The 17,287-nt window shown below is 39.9% G+C and overlaps 2 long non-coding RNA genes across 2 annotated transcripts in view; both read left to right on the forward strand.

Annotated features, from left to right (window-relative positions):
• Positions 1-352: 352 nt before the first annotated feature.
• LOC137645109 (uncharacterized) lies at positions 353-1,982 on the forward strand. Its single transcript, XR_011045290.1, has 2 exons — positions 353-1,457; positions 1,720-1,982. It is a non-coding gene; the product is annotated as an uncharacterized lncRNA (long non-coding RNA).
• Positions 1,983-5,223: 3,241 nt separating this feature from the next.
• The window catches only part of LOC137646146 (uncharacterized), a 46,174-nt gene continuing 34,110 nt past the window's right edge, over positions 5,224-17,287 (forward strand). Inside the window, exons 1-2 of the long non-coding RNA XR_011045406.1 lie at positions 5,224-5,318; positions 11,250-11,333. This is a non-coding gene — a long non-coding RNA (uncharacterized lncRNA). The remainder of the gene's footprint in view (positions 5,319-11,249; positions 11,334-17,287) is intronic.

Here is a 17,287-nt window from a genome sequence, read left to right on the forward strand (position 1 = left end):
TATATATATATATATATATATATATATATATATATATATATATATATGAGTGTGTATATTGTATACATAATGTTATGCTAGCTTTAATAATGTCAAGTAATATCTATTTTTTTTTCTTTTTCGTGAAGTTCCCCCTTAATTGTACTTCCATAGCATTTACTCTGTAATCCTTGTTTGAACTGTGATTTTGTTTGTATTTAGTTTTCCTTGCTGGAGCGAAGTTTAGTCTTCTTTGGAAGTTAGAATTTGTTTTAAGGTCAGATTCTCTGGCGCTGTGTAACTATTAAGTATTACTCTTTAAGTATCTCCAGTATTTCGTAAGTTGATCTTGTATTTTATTAAATTGTTTTGTTTTATTGTACATGAGTTGTGGTGAATTTATTCATATATATTTTGTAGTGGTCCAGAGAATAGTGACCCCACTTTAGTTCAGTGTTTTGAAGTGTAAGGGGTGAACTACCTATTCGGTCTTTTAAATTTTCAACGATGCTGTGATTATGAATCTCGGAGGTTAGCTTGTAAGGCGTATAAGCTAACCACTGAATTCTATGGAAGTAATATTCGGAAATTTTTAAGGCCAAAATTGTGTAGAACATGTTCATACCTTAGTATTTTGATGTGGGTCAAATCAGCTCGGGTTGACATATTTGTAAAGTAAAGAGAATTGAGTGAGCCAATTTTACGAGGTATTTAGTTAAACCTTAATGGAAAGTAATTATGATAATATTACACACCTGGTAGACTTACGAACCATAGGATAGTTGAAGTGAATCGCTAGAAATTCTATGGAATAAATTGTGAAAATTCAGATAGTTAAACATGGCTACTATGATTACGGGTGATAAACTCTTCCTACAGTAGGAGGTTAACTTTGTATATCTAGCACTATAATCTTGCAGGACATTTCATGCATAAAATTCCCAGCTTGAAAAAGCTTTGCTAATATTACTGCTTTTCCAGATGTACTTCTACCATCAGCTGTTGCTTCACATGTAGTATTGACACCTGCGACTGCCATCAGCTGTTGCTTCACATGTAGTATTGACACCTGCGATTGCCATCAGCTGTTGCTTCACATGTAGTATTGACACCTGCGACTGCCATCAGCTGTTGCTTCACATGTGGTATTGACACCTGCGACTACCATCAGCTGTTGCTTCACATGTGGTATTGACACCTGCGACTACCATCAGCTGTTGCTTCACATGTGGTATTGACACCTGCGACTACCATCAGCTGTTGCTTCACATGTGATATTGACACCTGCGACTACCATCAGCTGTTGCTTCACATGTGGTATTGACACCTGCGACTAATCCATTCTGTTGGAGATATACAATTACCTCCTTACAAGCAGGAAGCTATGGAACGGGAAGTAGTTTCTTATCCAGAATGGGTTGGCAGAACAGTGACCAACTCATGGGCCTCACCCTGCATCTCTTACCAAAAAAAACCAGGTTAGTCTTAAATCTCGAAAGTTTATCGGAAGTTAAACTCTGCCTCCCTTAAAGACACTAATCTTTCGATAAGAATTTTAATTTGTTGAAAATGCCAAACTTTTAACTAGGTTTTATTAACCTACTAGAAAAGTACCCTTGACAGAAAATTCTAGGAAGGCTTCTGCCTGTATCATATCTGTAGTTCAATTTCAATACTGTTATTCCCTTTGAAATGACTAATGTTGTTGAAACATTTCAACCTTTTAATGTTCTGTTTCAGAAGAGATATGTTGTCATTGACACTGGTCCACGACTATACGTGCAAAATACATTAAAAGATCGTGAGACCTGTTACTTCACCTACAAGATCTGGAAGAAAACTACCATTGGAAGAAGTCTCGACTTGGGTCATGGATGTTGGGAGCAGAATGATTTCACCCAAGTATGATGGGTTACATGTATCAAATATTGCCTACTCACAACCCTCTATGGCTAGATTTTATAAATCCGAACTTTTTAGCTAGCTGTACCAATGGTTAATCTCGCCAGCCCTAAGATTGACTCTAGTGGACAGAATATTGTTACCGTACATTTGCAGTTATTGAATCTAAAGTCTTCAGTGTTGAAGGCTATCTGAATCGGACAAGCTGTTTATCTCAAAGTAGAAGCTAGTGATGTGGCTGTAGGAGCAGCTTTGATGCAGACTGGTGACTATGATTTGCTACCCCAGTTTTCTTTTTTAAGTAAACTGAAGCCTCAGTTCCTAGATCACAGTGGAAGAGGTGGCTTGGGCTCTCCTTCATGCTCTTGAAAAAAAAATCATTCGTATGTCATGTTTCTCTTGTAAATAAAGTTGATAGGTAATCTATCTTTGTTTATTTTTTTTTTTTTTGACCGTAATCCATTGTCTTTTGTTAATAGAATTAAAAAACTTACGGGCCTTGGGCCTGCATCAGTATAATTTTGGGATATTTTGTATTAAAGTCAAGATTAAACCTCATTGCTGATATGCTTTCCAGATGTTTAGACTTTAGCTTCTGTATAAAAAAATTCTAATCTATCGGTTTGTTACTTGGATCTACAATGTTCTGTTTCCTCTTGGAGGGATGTCTTGTATATAAGTATTCTCTTAGATATTTCACTTTTGTGTTCCCTAATATGTGTTTTCATGAAATTGCCATTTAATTTTATTGAATTATTTATGCTTGGTTATTCTTTGTTATAGTTTAATCTTTGAGAAGTTGTATTTTAAGTAGATTCACAGTCTGTAACTGTGAAGGTTTAATTTAATTTCCGAAAGTATTTTCGTAATTTGCTCCCCAGGAATTGATTTAAGTCAAAACTTTGTTCTATTAGAATTATGTTTTTCAGTTTTAAGTTTAATGTGATGATTTGGGAGTTTTTGTTAGATAAACATTGATTTATATTAAATATTTATACATAGTCGTGTTCAAATATAAATCAAGTAGGGTTTTTCTCTAGTTTTTGTCTCCTTTTTTATATACTAAATACTATTGTAGAGTCTCTTAGACAAATAAAGGATTGTTACCAGTAGCGTAACAGCAGATATACCTATATAATTTATTATGTGCATGTATATCATTATACAAACTCTTAATTCATTCTATACTCTTAGAAGCATAAAACTGAGGCTTTCTGCAAGGGAAAGGCAGAGTTAGAAGAATGATAAGTGGCCTTTAGTGAACTCGCAGATGGTAGAAATGTCCCTTATTCCCGTGCAGACCTTTCAAGTGGGAGAAGGGTACGAGGTATCTAAAAAATAATTCAAATTAAAGTTGATAAATCCAGAGGAAAGCTTAACATTGAAGTAGGATGGCAAATTAGAGAAGCCTTTGTCAGTTCTTTTAGAATATGAACTGGATATGTATATTCACTGAAACCAGACTGACTGGATTCTTAAAAAAAAGCATTATTATTACTATCCAAGCTACAACCCTAGCTGGAAAAGCAAGATGCTATAAGCCCAGGGGCTCCAACAGGGAAAAATAGCCCAGTGGGGAAAGGAAATAAGGAAATAAATAAATGAAGAGAACAAATTAACAATAAATCATTCTAAAAAAAGTAACCACGTCCAAACAGACATGTCACTTATAAACTATTAACAACATAAAAAACAAATGTCATAAATAAACTATAAAAAGACTCATGTTCGCCTGGTCAACAAAAAAGCATTTGCTCCAACTTTGAAGTTTTGAAGTTCTACTGATTCAACTACCCGATTAGGAAGATCATTCCACAACTTGGTAACAGCTGGAATAAAACTTGTAGAGGAAAGTGGTTTCTACATCCTGGGAGAGAGCATGGCACTTCATATCGGAAAGTAAGTTTTTTTTTTTTCTAATGAACTGATGATGGGGAACATATACCAGAGTATGCTTGGACATCTCCGTGGGAAATATCTCTACGAAATTGACCATTTAGCAATAAACAGGTAATATGAAAAGTCACTTACTGGATTGATATATTTAGACCGAGACTAAGATAACACAAGCAGTGAAAAGTATTGTTATAGTGCTGAAACAGATTTGTGGTCTTAATGTTTCCTGGTAAAGTAGAATTAGATTCGAATATCCATTGTAAAATAAGTAGAAATATTCAGGGAATCTGCCAACATCACAATCAGACAGTAAAGTGGAGCAAAACGAAAGAAATGGTTGATTTACGAAACAAAAACTGATAAAGAAAGTAATAGCAAAACTTGACTTTGAATCATTAAAGGAAAACAGCTGATTTTTTACCTAATTAAGAACCGAATATATGAGCCTTGATAGTAAAGTAACGAGATGATTTAGAAAAGAAAAGAAGGTTCACAATTCGTTTTGTTTTTGGACAAGAATAGAAATAGCAATCTTCTGGCTTATGGAACCTGTTTGAAATATCTTAGACATTTAATAATGTATGGACAGCACATACATTAATGTATACTCTGCTAATACATTTTCATATGATTATATATAGGCCTATACGTATCAACATAAATGTTTCCCATTGTGCTGAAATAACTAAATCCTTATTTATGGATTTTACATAGCATTTTGATATTCGATTGGTCATTTATACATATGATGCACATTTAATCAAAATAATGATTTGGTTAATTTTATATTGTTCTATCATGGAGATTGAACAATAAGCAAATGAAAAATTGTAATGTACTTTATATGTGAATAATATAATATAGCATATATTTAATAGAATAAATCTATGATAATATACTGGAAACTGCATTACAATACACAAAATGGCCTTTGTTCGGTTGCCCAAATAATGCCAACATATGTATTAATATTTCATATTTAATATTGTATTTTCACTTAGCAAGACATAAGATAAATTAAAATAAAACTGAAAATTTATATAAAAACCTTTAAACAAGCATAGAAACTCAAATAAAGCATACATATATATTTAAAAATATAAAATAAATTAACAAGTTGAAACCCTTTTACTTTTCTTCCCAGTATTGGATACCAGAATGAATGTAAACAAACCAGGGTTGCCATTCGTACGATAATTATCGTACGTGTACGATTATTTTAGGTCCGGTACGATGTACGATACATACCTTAGGTATATACATAAGTGTTTAATTAAACAATTATACTAAAATATTTTGAAATAAGTCAATTATGTAACCCCCTGATTTTGAAATAAGTCAATCATGTAACACCCTAATAATTATATTGAAACTGTGTACGATAATTTTGGTTGAAAAACGACAATTCTAAGGCTCATGTACGATAATCCAGTCGAAATAATCTGGCAAATGTAAACAAAGACAAACTTTGTTGATCCTCCGCAGGTTTGAAAAAACCAGTTTCACTTGTACGGTGCTTTATTTAGATGTGAAATGAATAGGTAAGAGTAATTTCAATATTTGTAATACTTTTTGAAATTTATTTATTATATATATTAAGATTATAGACTTAAATTCGTTGAATTATACTTGAATCTCAGTCCCCAAGATCTTGTCCCGCTTACGATCGTTTTAACCTTTGGCCACAAAAAGGTGTTAATTATTTCATTATTAACAGAATTTCCTCTATAACAGTTTAATCTTATATATATATATATATATATATCAATATATAATTGATAAATAATATTCAATCGTACTGTAGCAGGGAAAAAGCCATTAGTTCAGGCTAGATCGAAAATAGTCATACGGTGGTGGGTAGGTTCTCAAATGTAGTTTTAGCTTTATAATAATATTTTAAGAAGATAATCGATAAATATTATTATCATATATCATGTTTCGGTTTTATTATGGTTATATGCAGTAAATTACCTATATAGTTTAACTAGGGAACTGGTATCAGCATTATTTTCATATAACTGGCTTATATTTACCCTTGCACCATTAACCCAATTTAGGAAGGTAGCTATACTTTGGCACCCCAATGACTTGATATCAGTTTGGTGACTCCGTTCCTACTCGGAACAGTGCACTGATAAGGGGTGTATGTGTGATAGCGGCCACCTGCATGTATGATGTCGGCCGGCTAAGAATACGTCAGTGTAAGGGGGGGTTGCAGGGGCTGTTAACCCTCCATTTGTTAAGTAGGTAAGGACACAGCCTGGAGGTCAGGTTAGGGCAGGGGAGTTTAGGTTAGCTGGTGTCTACTGTGCACTCGGGAGGAACTGGCCGTTGATATACAAAGGCTCCTATGGTATAGTTAAGCCGAAGGATTTTTAGGTTAACTAAAGTGGCACAAATTAACGTCGGGTTTACTATGTAGAATGTTGGAACAGTCCCTTTAAAATGTTGCATTTTTTTATGGTTTTTGCGAACGTGTTTGTTGTTTAGGGTGATTATAACTGGTTTTTGGGGCCAAATACACAAAATACAATTATTGTGGGGTTTTGTGTGTACAACGATGGGACACCTACGTACAAAATGTGCGTTTTCCTGTGTTTTTTCGATACTTTTTGCTGCTTTTGCTGGAAAGTGTTTTATTAAATGGTTGTTTTGTAGGAATACAGCATCAGTTTTGGGTTGATAACTACACAGGTTAGGTTTTCTGTGTACAATGATGGGACAGTCATGTACAAAATTTGTATTTTCCTCTGTTTTTCTGATATTAGATGCTGTTTACGTTGGATTTTGTGTATTTGGAGCAGTCTGTGTGGTGACTACCACAACTCATTTCGTCAGTTTTCGTCATTAGAAACTTTCGAAGCACCCAAGTTTGAACTTCAAAGGTTCAAACTTGTAGAAAATGTTTTTATGTTGAACAGGTTGATATACGTCTTTTTATAGTTTATGTATGAAATATCTGTTTTAATATTTTTAAGATATTTTATTTTAATTGTTCATTACTTTTGTTTATTTATTTCCTTATTTCCATTCCTCACTGGGCTATTTTTCCCTATTGGAGCCCTTGGGCTTATAGTGTTTTGCTTTTCCAACTAGGGCTGTAGCTTAGCTAGTAATAATAATAATAATAGGCCAGTGAGGAAAGGAAATAAGGAAATAAATGAATGACATATGAAGTAATGAACAATAAAGATAAAACATTTTAAAAACAATAACAACATTAAAAAAGATATTTCAAATATACTGTAAACTATAAAAAGACTCATGTCAGCCTGTTCAACATAAAAACATTTTCTGCAAATTTTAACTATAATTTTGGCGTATTCATGTCAATTCTGTGAAACAAGTGTTTTTACAAAATGGGACACGTTTTTCGTACAAACCCACCCATAATAAATTGACTTTCTCTACGACGGCTCAACAGCCACTCCAACTTATCATAATTTTAAAGGGAAAGAATCGGCATTGCAAGTTCCTACTGTTTTTGTTTACTGTAATTACAAAGGGGTTGCTTCTTATTTTGTTTTGATTTCCACTGTTAATGAAGCTTTCAGGTCAGTCTTGTGGTAAATATTTTGAAATTTTAAATTTGCAGTGGCTGAATGAAAATCTTTTGTTCCTATGCAGATACAATCCCTAGTCTTTTATTGGGTAAGCTGTGGCGCACCTTTTTTTTACGACCAGATTGAAGAGTTATTGTGTGTCTGGCAACATTATATGGTTGCACTCTGGACCCACCAGCTCTTTGTTGAGATGATGATAGTGCATTCTCTGCTACTAAGGTCTTGGTCTGGACGACGAATGGTGGTCTGTTGGAAGGATTTTATTTTCAAACTAGGAAGCTTTTCATCACCCAGCTATCATAATGACTGACCTCATGGTGGGAAATCCATTCACGAAACAGTCGACGCTTCTTAATACCCTGCTTGTGTTTCTGTAAATTTCTTTTACATTTTTATTATTACAGTAATCCCTCACCTATCGCGGTTAATGGGGACCAGAACCGACCACGATAGGTGGAAAACCGCGAAGTAGGTTCCCTCCCTATTTTTGGAATACAGTATGTACATTTTTTTGTGTACATGTATATATGATAACAATAAGTGTATATTAACCCTATAAATGCATATGTTATCATTAGAACATTAAAGAATCATGTAAATAAATATTGATAATATAAATTATATACTGTACATAAAATAAAGTACTGTACTGTATAAATACAGTATTTAATACATTACGTATACTGTATGTACATTTACGTTTATACATAAATAATATAAATAGTGTAAGTGTACATGTACATACATATGTAGATATAAATAGTGTACGTGTATATACTGTAGATATGTTTTTAGAACTCTTTTATTCTTATAACCAGATACGTAACTCACCTCTAACAATGACGATGAACTTGATAATTGACGATGAAACACCTGTGCAGTATAATGGAGGTGATGAAGATGAAGATGATTTACTGCACAGGTTAATGAGAGCTTTACTGCTCCTCAGGTGACGCCTCATCCTCAGTTGATAGAGACGGTGGATCGTCAACGACAGCTTCCGATAGAGCTGGAGAAACTGCAGGAGGCGGCGTAGTGGCTCGGTGGGAAGCCGGAGAGGCTGCAGGAGTATTTGATGCTTCTGCAGAAGGTTTTCAGCGCACTAGGAACATCGTGATGAGAAGTTGTTGACGTTCTTTTATCTGAGCAAAGATGCTCTTGCACAACGCCATTACACTGTCAATACGGTTAATAAATTCAATGGCTCTGACCATGTTATCATCGATTTCCTGCTCCTTTTGTTGCAGAGCCCGTGCCATGTTGCAGAGCTCTTGCAGGTTGTCCACGTTAAGGCCACGTTCTTCAGCTTCGTCATCGTCGCCGACGTCGGCTGCCTCTTCTTCTTCCTCACTCGCTAATCTTGTCATTTCGACAAGGTCCTCGCTGGTTAGGGGCTCCGAGTGGCACTCGATCAGTGAGTTGACGTCATCTGTCGTCATGTCAGAGAAACCTCCGTTGGCTACTAACCGTGCCAGTCTCACAGCCTTATCTACGGCAGAGTGGTGAACTTCATCTGGCGTAAATCCCTCATAGTTATGAACAACGTCTGGCCACAATTTTCTCCAACTTGCATTCAATGTTTGTTGTTATATCTCATAAGAGCTTTCTGAATGTTGGCCAGGCATGTTGCAATGTTGTATTCCCGCCAATTTCTCTTGAGGCTGAAATCCTTGTCGTCTTCATCGATGGAGGAGATGAGGCCCTCCATCGTGGACCTCGTGTAGAGGGCCTTGAAGGCCCGAATGACCCCCTGATCCATTGGTTGTATGAGGGAAGTGGTGTTGGGAGGCAGGAACTCCACTTGGACCCCGTCATAATGCAGATCCATTGCATGTCCGCCTGCACAGTCCATCAAGAGGAGGACCTTAAAGTGCAGCCCATTCTCCGCGAGGTACAGCTTCACCTGTGGGATGAAGCAGTTTACGAACCAGTCGAGTGTGAGGGCTTTAGTTATCCATGCCTTTTTATTACTCATCCAGTAGACGGGCAACAAGGCTTTGTTTTTGTTTTTCAAAGCCCGAGGATTCAAGGACTTGTAAATTAAGCCGGACTTGAGCATGAAGCCTGTGGCATTCCCGCACATGAGGAGAGTGACATAATCTTTGTGGGCCTTGAACCCTGGCTCTTTTACTTTGTCCTTGTAAAGGAACGTCCGGGACGGCATCCTCTTCCAGAAGAGGCCAGTCTCATCCATGATGAACACCTGCTCCGGGAGATAGCCACCTTCTTTAATTAATTTCGGGAACTCATCCTCGATGTAACGAAGAGCTGCCTCTTGGTCTGCCGAGGCAGGCTCCCCATACAAAGAATGCTGCGAAGGCCAAACCTCTTGAATTTCTCGAACCAGCCCTTGCGGGCAACAAAACCACATTTTTCTCGTGGGGCAGGTTCATCACCTTCGTTGTCATCATCACCTTCGTCGTCTTCGTTAGATTTCCCTTCAAAAACTAGGCTATCATACAGGGTTTTGGCTTTGGTTCGAATCATGTTGTATCGAGCGTAACCTTTTCCCAACAGTCCGATATACACATTGATAACGTAGTCTCCATTTGCACAATCGTCTTATTACGAGGAGTCACAACGCGCTGAGTGTCCTTGGAGAACGTTATTGAGGCAGTTTTCAGTTTTACGTATTTTCATTTCATCTTTTTTTTATGTAGCGAACCGTCGATCCATTCACTCTGTAAATGCAGGCAACAGACATTTTCAAGGGCGTCACAAGAACTATTTTACACTAAAAAGCACAAGAAAACAGCTAAAAGTGCCACGCGGCAAGACTAAGCAACACAAGCGAAGCGAGAGAGAACAATGAATGCAGTCTCCCTTCGCTGGGCGCACGGCAGGGAGAGATGCTTAGTAAAGCGTCTCGGCGGCTCGGCCAAGAAGCATCTTGACTAAGACGGGAGTAAGAATGTCCAGCTTTTTTCTTAGTTTCCTCGTCCATCCTCGGGGGTGCAGCAGTTGAACTGATATGTCGCTGGATCAGATCTTGATGCAGATAAGCTACCATATCGAGTAACTATTCCACTGTATTTTAGGCTCTTATAGAAATGTTTTCCTCATCCTCCTGCCGAGAGGGAGGATGGAGAGTAATGTAAACCAATCGCTTTACTTTAGGCTTACATTGAAGACATCAGATCCCTTGGGAATATATGTTCTTCCCTGATCGTCTGTCTAATGGTAGAAACCGAGCTTAATATTCGGAATTCAGGTCATAGAAGGTGAATTGGAGTCAACGCTCTCGCTCCTCCTAAAGTTCGAATGTTTTGATATCCCTGGATTTTAAGCCAATCAGTTTTCTTATAGGGACTAACACCATCCTAAGGGTAAGTATCCTATTAAGGGACCTTAAGGGACCAGGGTTTTGTATATTTGTAAGAATGTCATAAATTAAAGTCATTCGTATTTTTCCTAACAGCAGTATATAAACCCGAGTCCTTAAAGCTATAGTTTCTGCCTCATCCACCCCTTAAGTCCTAGTTGAAGGTAAAAGTGGCTAATATGTGAGCTGGCAGGGGGTGGCAAGGGGCACTGACACCTCTATGAATTTTAACCCTTTTACCCCCACCATAAGGTTAAATTTCGAGCACATTTTGCTATATAATTTTTTTAAATTGCTCTAACAGGCTTAATTTTTGTCCTAGAGAGGTCAGTTTGGTCTCATTCTTTTGGAAAATGCCTGAAGTTTCTCGTAAAATTATAAAAAATATGTGAAAATATGTAATTAACAGCGTTTTGCAGGAACGTACCGGTACATCCTTTGGGGGTGAAAGGGTTAATAGCTGAGTTTTCAGCTTCACTGAAATCCTATGCCTATAAAAGGACTTCGGTTTGTATAGATAAGAAATACAAATTAGTGTAGTGTACAGAACCTGGAGTTTAAAATGATCTATTTTTTTATTCCTCTAGTCTGGATGGTGTCTGGAGAAGGAAACGGAAGAAGCCATACAAAGGAAAAACAATGAGTTACTGCAGTTTATGGATGACGTAAAGGTAATACTTTTATTCTTTTTATATTTTACTGTTATTTTTAAGTTATCTTGTTCCTAAAGCCGCCAATTTTTCAATATACTTACCCGATGATCATGTAGCTGTCAACTCTGTTGCCCGACAGAAATCTAAGGTCAGGATACGCCAGCGATCGCTATACAGGTGGGGGTGTACACAACAGCGCCATCTGTGAGCAGGTACTCAAGTACTTCTTGTCAACAAGAACTCAATTTTTCCTCTGTCGTGCCACAGGCAAGACCTACTAAATACGCCGTCCCTAACTGGATTTGTTTTCACAACGTTTTGGTGAAGTACACTATTCCAGTTTTGAGCTTTCGCTATGCAGGGGTTTTATCTTCATTTCAAAACTTGAACTCGTTTTGGATAGATTTAATTATGGTGAAGAAGAGAGTATGGACTCTCTTTCACTTTTAAATGGCCGACCCTTCCCTTAGACGGAAGTGTTGGTGACGAAGAGAGTATGGTCTCTCTTTCACTTTTTAATGACCGACCCTTCCCTTAGACGGAAGTGTGTTTAGGTTTTTGGTAATTTTGCTATTTATTTTATATCTCTCCGCCATTTATAGGCCTCTTCGATTAACTTTCCATTTATTATAAACTTATAAAAAATTAATTTTTATGTTTGTTTATTTACGACCTTTCCTAATAGTAGGCGGTCCTTACTTGGAACCGAAGTTAATTAACATTGAGCCCGTCACATCGTATTTCCTTTTAAGAATGTATACTTTTTTAATTTTAATGTTTTTGAAAGAATTTCTTTGATAGTCTCGTACTGTTTTCAAAGATGAACTAACGTTTAGTTTAGTCTCCGCAGTTGTTGACGTTCAGAACGTTCAACATGCGCTCTATCGTTACGATAGAGAGAGAGTATTTCACGGTTTCACGTTGCAGTAAGAGTAAACCGATTCTAGCGTTTCGTTCATTCTTTCTTAGCTTAAATGGTTTTAATTCTAATAAAGGAACTTTTTATTTGGGAAACCTTTCAGTTTTTTCCTTTATCAAATAATATGTTTTAACGATATATAATTGGGCTCATCTCTCAGGTTCTAAGTCAAGAGAGAGAGAGAGAGATAGAGACGGAGGGAGAGAGAGGAGAATAAACGTTTCGTTCAAGCGGGTAACGTTGTTCTCGTATTCTCTTCTCCCTAGTCGCTATAGGGGAAGAAGGTAAAACGTTTCTAGAGTTTTATTCTTGTTCCCAGGCTTTATGCGGTGAGAGATTTTAAACGTAGTTTATTTGATCTAGTGTTTAGTCTCTTTTCCAGCCACTGAATTCTTTATCTTTCATTATGTTTTTCTGTTGCATTGTAAAACTGTTTTCGCAATTACTACTTTTTAATGAAGGATAGGATTGCGTGTTTCAGGTACAAATCACTTAAAGTTTCGAGTTCAGTGAAATAAGTGCTAACAGAAAATCAAAAGTGATAAAGTGATTTCGAGTTCAGTGAAATAAGTGCTAACAGAAAATCAAAAGTGATAAAGTGATATGCGCAAAGTGTTACAGTGTTGCGTTCGAGGGTTCGTCTGTTCGTGCCAGTTGTTCACCTAGTCCGATACCTCTTACAAGCTCCCATGCCCAGGGGAGAAGTAATTTCGAAGGACTTATGGGTTCCACAGGCCTTGATCGACGAACAGACGTTTCCCTCCGTGGTTTCGGGTGTATCTACACACGTTGCCGACGTGATCACCCCACCCACACAAAGACGAGAGAGCCCATTTATTCCTCGTCTGCGGTAGAGGTTTCTCGCAGAAACCATGGACCAAACTTGCAGCTTTTAAGTGCAGGTCGGTCCCTTCCGCGCAAGTCCAACAGCCTAGGTGTAGCCACTGGGTCAGTTCGGACTCGCTGCAGTCTTCGGCGACTGCACACCCAGGGTTGCCAGATTTTCTATATGAGATAAGTCCAACTTTCAAACAACGGAAGCTTTAAAAAACCTATATGGAGAAAAGGCCAAATATATAGTACTTAATATCCGCATATTTTTCATGATATTACTGAAGGCCAATTAAAAAAAAAAAAAAAAAAAAGGTCAAATTCGAGGTTTTTTGGCCTGATAAAAGGCCAACCTGGCAACCCTGTGCACACCTTCCGAGAGAGGCAAGGTGGTACCGCAACAGGCAGTAACTCCGTCTGTTGCCGCACCAGCTGTTTTAGACCCTCAGTCACAACGGACAGTAGCTCCGTTTGTTGCCGTCTTTTATAGACCCTAGTGGTCCATACTGCAGATATGCAGTCTCAGCTTGCTTCCTTCATGCAGGAGTATCGTGCTGAGAAGGTTGACACTGCACCTGTTAACCTACAACCTGCCACGGTTGTGCGTTCAGCAGATACTGCGGCTGCCTGCTCCCACACTCCACCTGTGAGAGCTCCACCACCGATGCGCAGTCGACCCTGCCAGACGCATGTTCATGCTGCACCCTCCGTTGACATGCGTGAGCTACCGCATCAGCAGTGGGAAGGTGCTGTCAAGCTGCCGTGTTTTGCCGCAATGCGGCATGCTCCGCAACCCACGGCAGTCTCTCCCACACACCAGCACTCCGCTTTTGTTGTTGCCAGCTCCCATACTCCGACTGCGGAGAAGGTTGACGATGCACCCGTTGGCCTACAGCCTACCACGGTTGTGCGCCCGGCATGGCTGCCTGCTCCCACACTCTTGTTGTGAGAGCTCCTCCACCCATGCACAGTCAACCCTGCCAGACGTATGATGACTCCCACAGACACACGGAGCACTCCGTTGCCGTGCGTGAGCTACCACAAGCTGCCGTGTTTTGACACGGTGTGTCAGCCTCCGCAACACACTGTGGTTACCGCCACTCGCCCGCAGCAAACTAGTCAGTCAAGAGTTGAGGCTTCCCCACACAACTTTGGTTGTTGCCAACTCACAGACTGTCAAACAGTTACATGACGTTGCCTTCTGGTCTGCTACTACACACCAGTGCTGTATGTCCTCACGCTCCTGTTGTGGTTGACAGTTCAGTTTTTGACAGTTCACAGACTGTCAAGCAGTTTCATAACGTTGCCTTCTGGTCTGCTGCTTATGCTCCAGTGAAACCCTCACTGAGATAACCTAGCTTTTCTCGGACATGGTTCCTGTAGATGAGAAAGTGCTGTTCTCCCTCCTTCTGATATTCCCTTGAGGACTCTGTCATTTGGAGAGGAGCCTTAAGCTGCTTAGCCTCCTATGGACTTTAATTAAAGCATAACATGCTTCCAGGGAGGGTAAATGGTTCCGCTTCAGTCGCTACCCCGTCTGTTGCCACACCTGCTCCCTTAGACCTTGGGCTTTGTTGCAAGACATGCAGTCCAAGCTTAGTCCTTGATAGAGGATTTTTTACGGAGAAGAACCTTCTTGCCAACAACCTTCCTACCTGTTGGTTGTACGCCCTGTTGACGCTGAGATTTCCTACTCACGTCCGCCAGTTGAGATGATTCCTCCTCCGGTGCGACCCAGTGTGGGCTGCCAGTCGCACGTTAACGTTTAGCGACTCTCGGAGGTGGTTGTGGACGTTCAGTGTGTCACTAGGAAGACGTTCAACAACCAGCAGAGGTGACTTGTTGTGACGCAGTGCGGCAACCTCAGCAACCCTATAGGGGTTGTCTGCACAACCCAGACAGTCTAGACAGTTTCGGGTTGTCGCTGTACTTTCTCGCTTCCCCATGGTTGACAGTTCACAGACTGTGCAGCAGTACCATGATCTTGTGTCCGGCTCCGTCACGCATCCACCAGTGCGACCGGATTCAGCGAGTCAGACGTTGCCCACTCCGTTGCCGTTTCCTCATCAGTTTCGGATGAGGAACCCTCTGATGAGGACATGGCTGAACAAGACGATCAACCCCCAGCCCTGCTATCCATCCAGAAGATGCTGAAGAAGGAACGCGGCTCTGTCAGGCTGTGGATGAGTCTGGTTAAGACACTGTCATCCGTGGTTCAATTGGTGTCACTTGGAAGACTACACCTCCGTCCTCTTCGGTTTCATCTAGCTCTTCACTGGAAAAGGACAAGACGCTAGAAGCGGTCTAGATCCCGGTTTCCGGAAGATAAGTCTGGTCTGACTGGATGAAAGGACTTTATCAACCTTTGATAGGTTTTTCCCCTGACTGTTCAGACTCCCAACCACGGTCTCTTCTCAGACGCATCGGACGTAGGCAGGGGTGCGACCTTAGGCGGTAGGGAATGCTCGGGATTATGGAACTCGAGTCAAAGGACAATGCATTTCAACTGCAAGAAGCTTCTGGCAGTACGTCTGACCTGGAAAAGCTTCAGGTCTCTCCTTCAAGGCAAAGTAGTGGAGGTGAACATGGTCAACTCCCTGCTTTGATGTACATCTCCTAGCAAGGAGGGACCTACTCTCTGACATGGTACGAGTTCGCAAGTGACCTCCTCTCCTGTTCAACAGGTCTAGTCTTTTCACTAGTAACAAGTTTCTTCCAAGGCAACTTGAATGTCTTAGCAGATTGTCTCAGTAGGGAGGGACAATAATTCCAACATATTGGACCCTCCACTAGGATGTATGCAAGAGACTTTGGGTCTCCTGGGGCCAGCCAACCATAGATCTCTTCGCAACCTCGATGTCCAAGAGGCTCTCAATACTTTGCTCACCTATCCCGGACCCACCAGTAGTTCTTTTAGATGCCTTTCTACTTGATTGGTCTCATCTAGATCTATATGCATTCCCACCGTTCTAGATTGTCAACAAGGTACTGCAGAAGTTCGCCTCTCACGAAGGGGCAAGTGGACGCTAATTGCTCCCCTCTGGCCCGCGAGAGAATAACTTACCGAGGTACTTCGATGGCTAGTAGACGTTCCCAGAACTCTTCCCCTAAGGGTGGACCTGCTACGTCTGCCACGCGTAAAGAAGGTACTCCAAGGCCTCCACGCTCTTCGTCTCACTGCCTTCAGAGTATCGAAATACTCTCGAGAACTAGAGCTTTTCGAAGGAGGCAACCAGAGCGATTGCTAGAGCAAGGAGAACATCCACCCTTAGAGTCTACCAATCGAAGTGGGAAATCTTTCGAAACTGGTGCAAGTCAGTATCCGTTTCCTCGACCAGTACCTCTGTAACTCAAATAGCTGACTTCCTCTTATATCTGAGGAAAGAGCGATCTCTTTCAGCTCCCACTCAAGGGTTACAGAAGCATGTTGGCATCAGTCTTCCGTCACAGAGGCTTAGATCTTTACAACAATAAAGATCTACAGGACCTCCTTAAGTCTTTTGAGACCACGAAGGAGCGTCGTTTGGTTACACCTGGTTGGAATTTAGACGTGGTTCTAAGATTCCTTATGTTAGACAGGTTCGAACCACTTCAATCAGCCTCCCTGAAAGATCTCACCTTTAAGACTCTTTTCCTGATATGCTTAACCACAGCTAAAAGAGTCAGTGAGATTCATGCCTTCAGCAAGAACATCGGATTTTCATCCGAAACGGCTACATGTTCTACATCTTGGTTTTCTAGCCAAACACGAGCTGCCTTCTCGGCCTTGACCAATATCGTTCGATATTCCAACTTATCGTATGGTTGGAAATGAACTAGAAAGAGTATTATGTCCTGTAAGAGCTCTTAAGTTCTATTTTAAAACCTTTACGAGGCCCGTCTGAAGCTTTATGGTGTTCAGTTAAGAATTCATCTTTGCCTATGTCAGAGAATTCTTTATCCTATTATTTTCAGACTGTTAATACGAGAAGCTCATTCCCTTCTGAATGAGGAAGACCAAGCTTGGCTGAAGGTAAGGACACACGAAGTTAGAGCTGTCACAACTTCCGTGACCTTTAAACAAAATAGATCTCTGCAAAATATATTCGACGCAACCTTTTGGAAAAGCTAATCAGTGTTCGCGTCTTTTATCTTTAGAATGTCCAGTCTCTTTACGAGAACTGCTACACTCTGGGACCATTCGTAGCAACGAGTGCAGTAGTGGTGGGGGCTCCACCACTAC

This window comes from Palaemon carinicauda, chromosome 8 (genome assembly GCF_036898095.1).
Source record: "Palaemon carinicauda isolate YSFRI2023 chromosome 8, ASM3689809v2, whole genome shotgun sequence".
In the NCBI taxonomy this organism is placed as follows: domain Eukaryota; kingdom Metazoa; phylum Arthropoda; class Malacostraca; order Decapoda; family Palaemonidae; genus Palaemon; species Palaemon carinicauda.